We start from the raw sequence: 8,513 nt of genomic DNA, 5'->3' as shown, positions 1-8,513 counted from the left end.
ACAGACACAGCAAGCAGCAACATATTATCTTAAGAATGGACCTGTAAATAAATATGGTCATCTTCCAAAGATACCATCATGGGGCTGAGGTTAAAAAAGTATCAAATCCTGTTCAGAAGAAAGCTCTCATGAACATACATGAGTTTATGTGGCACTAAATAGTTAAATATAGCTGACACTTTTAATTTCATGCAATCTTCAGTCATTAATATCTTCTAATCACTTGGCTTCTACAGAAAGTTGTCCAAAGAAGAAAACAAATTTGATAATGTCAACTAGAGATGAGCATGAATCGGGGGGGAAAACCCAAACTGTGTGGTTCATGGTTCAACGCGTTTTGCGAACTACACTTTTACGAACTTGCCCCTGTTCGCGAACAGGTCCGTTTGGTTCGTGATAAAGTTACTTCCAGGGTAGCAGAAGGTCACTTCTGGGGCTGCAGAAAGCCTGTCCCCCCATTGCCTAGGAAACTGATTGATCGGCACCAGGCAGTCTGCAGTGATGAACCAAAAAACAAACCAGCCTAAAAGTTCATGGCGGTTCATCAGAAATTGGTTCTGATTGGTGTGAATCATGAACTTGCCTGTTTCGTGATGAATTTTGGTTTGCATTTTGGTTTGTGCCCACCTCTAATGTCGACAAAAAAATATTTATGTCCTCTTTATTCTAGAAGGTTCTGATTGTAGTCAGCAGTTCTATCATAAATTGTGTTCTTACTATTTTTTGTTCTTTTTACAAGTACAGTAGCTTTTTTGACACACATCTAACAAATTTGAGAAGGTGCCCATAGTACCAATTAGGATTAGAACTCAATACATTGGTAAGATGAGAAATGACCTAGATTTGGCCCATTTAGAGTTTGAATCCCAAATGCTGTTTATGGAGAAAATTCAAGAAACTGGATATTTACTTAGTTGCAAAGAGTCTCCAGTGCTGCTTTCTGGGAACCATATTAGATTCCCAGTCAATAATGCAGAACCAACCATCTTTGAGAGAAGAAGCACATTTACCTGGTGAAAGCAATAGAAATTCCCATTTTTAAAATGGATGTTCTTCACTTCATTTATAAGGCTTACATCAGCAGATCAGCCTTGAGAAGGAAGGTATTAGGAATCTAATTGAATACTAAGCACCCATGGCTGTGGCATGCTAATTATCCTATTTTGACCAACTTGTAAGAAAAATGGATAATATTGACTTCATGCTAGTTAACAAGAAGACTGAAAAAATGAGCATTTGTAACCGCTGGGAGTTTATCTTCAAAAAGCCCCCTCCTCCTCTCAACCCAACCAACCAAGACATGCTTTGAATTTCAGAGAGTTTATTTGCTATTTTGGGAGCATGCTTGATGCTGACACATTCCTTCTCAGGAGACACCTGGTGCTGTGGGAAACCAACTGGCAAAAATGCGGAAAGGCGTCAAACCAGAGAGCTGAGAAATTAAATCCGAGAAACAAATCTGAAGTAAATTGGTTGAAAGCAAGCTATGCCTTGGTTTAATTAACCCAGTTAGAAAAATCCAGAGGTTTAAAAGTAGTATTGTGGCCTAGCACTCATTACAGTAGCTAAAGTTGTGTCTGAGTCATGATACTTCAGGTTACAACTTGGGTAAATGACTCAAATGACAGAGTGTTCCCCCGCCCCCACTTCCCCCAATTCTCTGTGCTTACTTATCAGGGAGAACCTAGCATTCTCTTCAGGAGGTTGTAGGAGAAACATTAAAAATGTTAATATAGTAACTTTTTCTTAGGTTTTTTTACCTGCTGAGAGAACTAGATCCTAATTACATTTCTCTGTATTTCTTTTTCAATGCCTTTCCAACTGCTAACGATTCCTTAATGTCTTCTATATAGTATGTATCTTTCTAGCTAGTATCTTAATGTTTAAGGAACAGAATGGGGGCAGAAATTGCCTTCTCCCTGTGGATATATTTGTAGAAGCCCATTGTTTGGAAGAATCTAAGAACAGAAGAAGAGCCCTACTGGATCAGACTCATGGTCCAGTATCACAGTTGCCATGGAGGACCCACAAACAGGATCTAGAAGCCAAAGCCGTTCTCTGACTTTCTGAAGAACTTTCTGAAGAAAACGAATTATTTCCTTGGACTTAACCTCTGTATTTCCAGAATAATTGGGTGATAGGGAGGGAGAAAGGACTCCAGGGTTACAGAGTTTGCCATGTACACGTCTGACAGTTGAACATACCATGTTCAAAGGTGTCAGTCAGATGTGACCCAATCACCCAGCTAGCTAAGTTCAGGTCAAACAGCTGGAAACAAATGCCAAACAGTGTTGCAATTTGTATCAGGATTTTGCAAAACTGCTGCTATGAACATTACAAGGAACTACTTTAATAAACACCAAAGGGTAGGATTTTTATTAAAATACAGTATTTATTTATGACTGATTTATATGGTTTAATTGCCTATTTAAACAATTGCCTGCTGAGCAGAGCCGTTATGCAGAAAGGATGAGGAGCTCAGCTCAGTTGAGCTGTGCGTGCACAAAAAGCCAATTATTACTGTACTGCATAATTAAGAAGGAATATCGTGATGCAAACAGCCAAACATCCATGAATGGACCAACCAACATTTAAATCCATAAATGAAAAAATAGCTCCCTATTCACAACCAATAAACAGGTGTGAGTCTCACTGTCAAATGTTCATGCATCTCTAAAGGACTCTTTAAATGTGTTATATATGTCTGTCTACATATCTGCCATGAGTATTTTTCTGTATTCTGTGCTCTATACTGATCCTCTGAGAGTATATGAAGTTGCATATCAGTGGCCTGTTTGGCTGAGAGTTGCTTATCTTACAGGTGCCTACTGTGGTGTCTACTTTTGTTTTCTCAGCCGCTCGAGAATGTGTCGAGTGCCAGATTGAGTCTGGGAACTAAAAATGACTTCATTTATTGCTTCTCTCCTCCAGTTCTTTCCTCCTATCTCAACCCCCCTTGCCCCCCTTCCTGGCTCTTTCGTGCCAGAATCCTAACCGTCCATATCCTACAGGCAGGAACTTGCCCTATAACTAACCCCTCCAAACCTCTACACTTCACTTCTGCCAATATCCTTGTCTGGCTTTTTTTCTGATACTGATGGATCTCTAATAAAGTAACTTTAACTCATTCACTGGAATGTGTGCAGTGGAGTACTATGGGGATCTAACTGCTAGAACCTGACAAAATGTTTTCTTACTCTTTAGCCAGCACAGTCAAATTTAGGAACCCTGAGGATTGTATTCATCATGACTAATGTCAGACATCCCAGACCATATTTCCCAGGCACAGCACCTTGGATACATCAGAAAGAGTATCTAAAGTGCTAGAGAAAGAATGAGAGGAGAGAGAGACCAACTCTCTCAAGCCACGCTGGCAGTGGCAGTGATCCCAGTCCACCACCCAGAACCACCCATTGACACAATAAATAGATAAGTAGGTACCTTAGAGATCAAGAAGGGAGCTCTGACTCTTGAAAGCTTACACTCTGAAAATCTTGTTGGTCTCTAAGGGGCCACCAAACTCAAATCCTGCTGTTCTACTGCAGACATAAAATAAATATCTCCTCAGCTTCTCCCCGCTCTCTCCCTTCCTGAAATATCTTGGGACTCTAAACCAGATCAGAAGACATCAGAAAAACAGAGATATATGAATATTAACTAATATTAGTGAATGTTGTCAATAATACAGGAAATTGCCTTTTCCCCTTCTCAAGGCTTTAAGGTGGGGTGGGCTATTCTGATTGGGAAAAATGGCACAAGTAGAGCGTTAATCTTCATCTTCCCCAGTGCTAATATGAATCATTCTCTTTGGCTGCTCACAGTACAATCCTATGCAGATTTTTGCCCTTACAAAAATGCAACTCTGGCAAACAGTGCATTGTCAGCTGCACATCTGAGGTTCTGAATACAAATCCCCAGTTTTTAACCCTAACACCCTGGCCATTTTTGTGGCACGACATCAGAAATCGCCTTCATTGCATGAGTTTAGCACTATGCCGGGACGTGTGGAAACAGCCCCTATGTCTTTTAACTCTTAGTTTACAAGTTTATAGATATCATCCTCATCCTCATCATTATCTCTATTTTCCACAGTCCACCAGATATTTGGGCTGGAATTTTGGGTCCCTTGCTGACTCAGATTTTGTCCAAAAATCTAGAAATTAGTCAAGTTTTGCCTTAGTATGTAGCATGTTCTAAGTAATGTGGCTGAATATAACTGGCCAGTTGTTATTCTGTCTATGCCAATATCTCCTTGGTGTTTAGTTAATCCTTTTGGAATTGCACCTAGTACTCCTATCACTACTGGAGTAACCATTGTATGTTTCTCCCAGATACGCTGAACTGCAAATCTTAAATTTTGTTATTTTGTTATCTTTTCAGTCTCTTTATCAATTTGACTATCACCTGAACTTGCCATATCAATCAGTTTGACCTTATTTGCAACCACAGTAATATCTAGAGGGCCCTGACCTAGATAGCCCAGGTGAGCCTGATCTTGTCAGATCTCAGAAGCTAAGCAGGGTTGGCCTTGGTTAATAACTGGACGGGACACCTCCAACAAAGACCAGGGCAGAGTCAGGCAATGACAAACCACCTCTGTTAGAGCCAAAACACACGAGAAGAAATACCTAGGTTCAGCACGTGTTCTCTTACCTCAAGGTTTGCCGGGATCTGTAGGCATCCTGGAAGCTTAAAGTTTAGCATTTACAGAGCAGCAGGAAGGGAAATACAGGCGCCTGTATTTCCCTTCCCCTTCCTGCTGCTCTGTAAATGCTAAACTTTAAGCTGCCAAGACACCTACACTTCCCAACAAACCTTGAGGTAAGAGAACAAGTTTAGCATTTACAGAGCAGCAGGAAGGGGAAGGGAAATGCAGGCGCCTGTATTTCCCTTCCTGCTGCTCTGTAAATGCTAAACTTTAAGCTTCCAGGACGCCTACAGATCCCGGCAAACCTTGAGGTAAGAGAACACGTGCTGAACCTAGGTATTTCTTCTCGTGTGTTTTGGCTCAGAGTCTCTTGCCATAAAAACCCTGTCAGGGGTTGCCATAAGTCAGCTATGACTTCAGGGCACTCTCCACCACCCCCAATATCTAGAATATTAGAGTATGCTAATACAAGTCCTTCTCTCTCTTTTTTCAATATCCCTTGTAGAAGTCATTTCTAGTTGTTACTCTTACAAAGCTTACCATCAGTATTCTTTGTATAGCGGCCATGCAGTATCCTATGCCTCCCTATGGGTTTTCAATGTTTCTTTCCTATATTCATCTTTTGTACCCTTAACTTCAATTATTCTTTTCTGTAAACATTGGCTAGCAACTTCTCTTTCTTGCTCTTGATGTAATCATTCAGTACTCTTTTTTCTTCAACTACTGTTTGTTTTATTTATAACAATCCTCAACCACCATTACTTCATGGCAAATAAAGTTTATGTATGTCACTTATCATTATCATTATTATTTATTCTGTGCATGATATGAACAAATATTTCAAAAGTGACTCTTACCTAACTACAACATTGGGTTAAAACATATCCCTTTAAAGCCTTTGAGGCAATGAGCTGGGTGCAGTGCTTGTGGCTCCTGCCCTCCACGTGCCCTAGCCAGCAGGACTATCATTCTACCCTACAGTGGTCAAAGTAGGAGCAGGAAACTTGCTGGAGAGATGAAATCACAAGGAGCCATTAAAAATAAAAACTGCTAAGGCATGGTATGATACATATTTGGTGGATTACTTTCCCTCATTTACTGTACATTTTACATTTACATTTATTTTACATTTTGTGTGTGATGCATTCCCCCTCAGGTTTACATCTCTTCTTTATTTTCTGGGGTTTTCTCTTAAACAAGACCATAAAATTTTATTTACATAGAATTTTTTGTAGTACTTGCATGACAAAGTAAGTTACACGGAAGTGAAGTTATCATATTTATCAAAGCTATCTACAATAAAATAATATGTCTTAAATAAAGTTTTTGAAAGTAATAATCAAATAATTGAATTTAATCCTGCAGCCATTGAGTCTGTTCTTCCCCTACAATCAATTAAGTAAGGTCTATGTATTTTAAGGGTTCTCCAAACAGGGAAGAGTTGCATTGATATATAAGGAAAATCTTGCTGACCTTTATATTAGTAATCAATGGAGTTACTCCCACAAGTCACAGTTAAGTCTCCTGAATCACTACAATAGAATCATCATTTTGATGCAGATCTATAAAAGACATTTGCAGATCTGTGCTTTGGCCCAACCTCTTCAGTGCATTTTCTTGAGTAGAAAGTTTATATAAGGTTAGTTCTTATATAATATTCACATAAATTTCCATTCACTGAAAACAAAGAGACTTAAAAGAAAGGTTTCTGAATCCAGTCCTACTGAGTTGATTACAGTAAACTGAGACACTTTGGAGCCAGCCCTGCAGTCTTCAGAACTATTTCAGCCATTGTTGGGATTGTCCTTTTAAACAAGATTGTAATCTCAGTAAAAGTAGCATTATCCGTTAGTTTTTAAATGCATATCCCATTCTAGGCTTGTTTAAAAATACAAAAATGAAAACCTACTGAAATTTAGATTTAAAATAAACTATTCTCATACTTGGGGTACAACTAAACAAAATGTGAAAGATCTGTGATCAGATCTCTCAATATCTTTAATTTTCTCTAAAACAGTCACAGGAAGGGTTTAATGTTCCACCCCTACTTCAGTCTCAATAGAACTCTGTCATACCAGGCAGTTATTACCCTAGCCTAGGTAAGAGGGAAAGCCCATTTTTCCTCCTGTACCTAAGCTTTATATCCAGGAAATGGTAACAAGGAGATGATCCAACTCCCCTGTCTCCATACTGCACCCTTCCAACTGCTTTCCAGGAAATTTGGAGATCCAATCAGAGAACTCACGCACATCATGTACTTCACCTCTTATTTCTTGCTTCCCAAAGGCACTTGATTTAAAATAATTTATTATGCAGCCATATGCAGACTGCAGTATGAGTGTCTATGCATGCAGCAGAACCACATGATAACTTCTCCTGGATTGTAGGTGGAACAAACATAAATTTGTTTCCAAAAACATTGCTCAAAATCTCTCTTGTGCAGATTTTGAAGCTACATTCTTTAAATGTCCCCTGCATGCTCAAACGTTATCTAAATGTTGTGTGTCTGTATTTGACACCCAACGATAGATGATATATCTGATTGTAGATATTTGTAATATTGTTAGTCGGCATACTGTAATATAGCACAGTACTGGATGGCTGTCAATTGTGGAACCATTGTGTATCATACAATTATCACACAATAAACATCTGCCAAGGAGTTAGCATGGCTGCTACAAACGCTGTGTATTTTGGAAGATACTGTGTCATGTTCTGAGTGACAGTTCACATATAACCTTCAGCTGAGAATCACTGCACTAGAACACAGCCAACATTCCCAAGTGACTGTGCAAAGTGTCTTCTACCTGTTCTTACATCAAGTGATGCCTTATAAGATCCCAGTGGTCCCTGGAAAATAATTCATAAATCACTGGTATAATATTTGACAATATTTGATGGCCCACATGATCACTTGATCAGTGAAATTTTGCTCCAAAATTTGGGAAACTTGAATAGAATTTTCAGAATGTTGAAATTTTTTTTAATATTCACTTTGGCTTTACAAATATTTTTAATCCTTTTCTATGAAATATATTCCATGTACTCTTTTTAAAACTACCATGTTGGGCTTGTCCAGAACTCTACTCCATGACTGCTAACTTTTTGTGTACTAGGAATCTATTTTATAGTAGAGCATTCTGAACATCTGAACCCCCTTTTTGCAGTATAGGCTGAATAGTCAACTCCAGGATAAACTGTACCAAACTGTACAATGTGGTTCTGCTGCACACGTGGTATTCCACTTCCAGCTGGCCAGTGCTCCACTACTTCTCAAACAGGACAAGCTCTTCTCCTTTCTTTGTGTATGTAGGTGGACATGACATTTGTGTCTTCACAGACTTGTATTTGAAAAAGCATAGCAAAAGAACCCTAAATTATTTATTGATCCTAAATTATTTATTGGATCCCATGATAAATTACTGCTAATGAAAGGGATTTTCCATCTTTGGAAAGGACTTTTTCACCTCCCTGTCCCACTGCAGCCAAAAATGATCCCTAAAATGCTGCCCCTCAGACACACCAAGGTCTGCAGCAGGAGTTCTGCAGTGGGAGAAGGAACTCAACACCCACACCCTTCCATTTTCAGAACGCAGGATCCAAGCCTTTTTCTGAATTATTATTTAGATTACAGCTGTTTTGCTGTTACCCTGTCTCTCAGTTAAATAACAAATATCCTGCACATTTACATACACACATTTTAATATATTTTATATATAATATATATGTATGTATGTATGTATATACGTATTTACATCCAAACACCACTGTTTTCTCCTGCTTTACATTCTTAAGCATATACATGCTGAAGCCGGTCTGCCCAACTCATTGTGACACATGAAGATAGGGTTTCTAACCTCCAGGT

The sequence above is a fragment of the Eublepharis macularius genome, chromosome 4 (genome assembly GCF_028583425.1).
Source record: "Eublepharis macularius isolate TG4126 chromosome 4, MPM_Emac_v1.0, whole genome shotgun sequence".
NCBI classification, from domain to species: Eukaryota; Metazoa; Chordata; class Lepidosauria; order Squamata; family Eublepharidae; genus Eublepharis; species Eublepharis macularius.
This window is presented reverse-complemented; position numbering follows the sequence as displayed.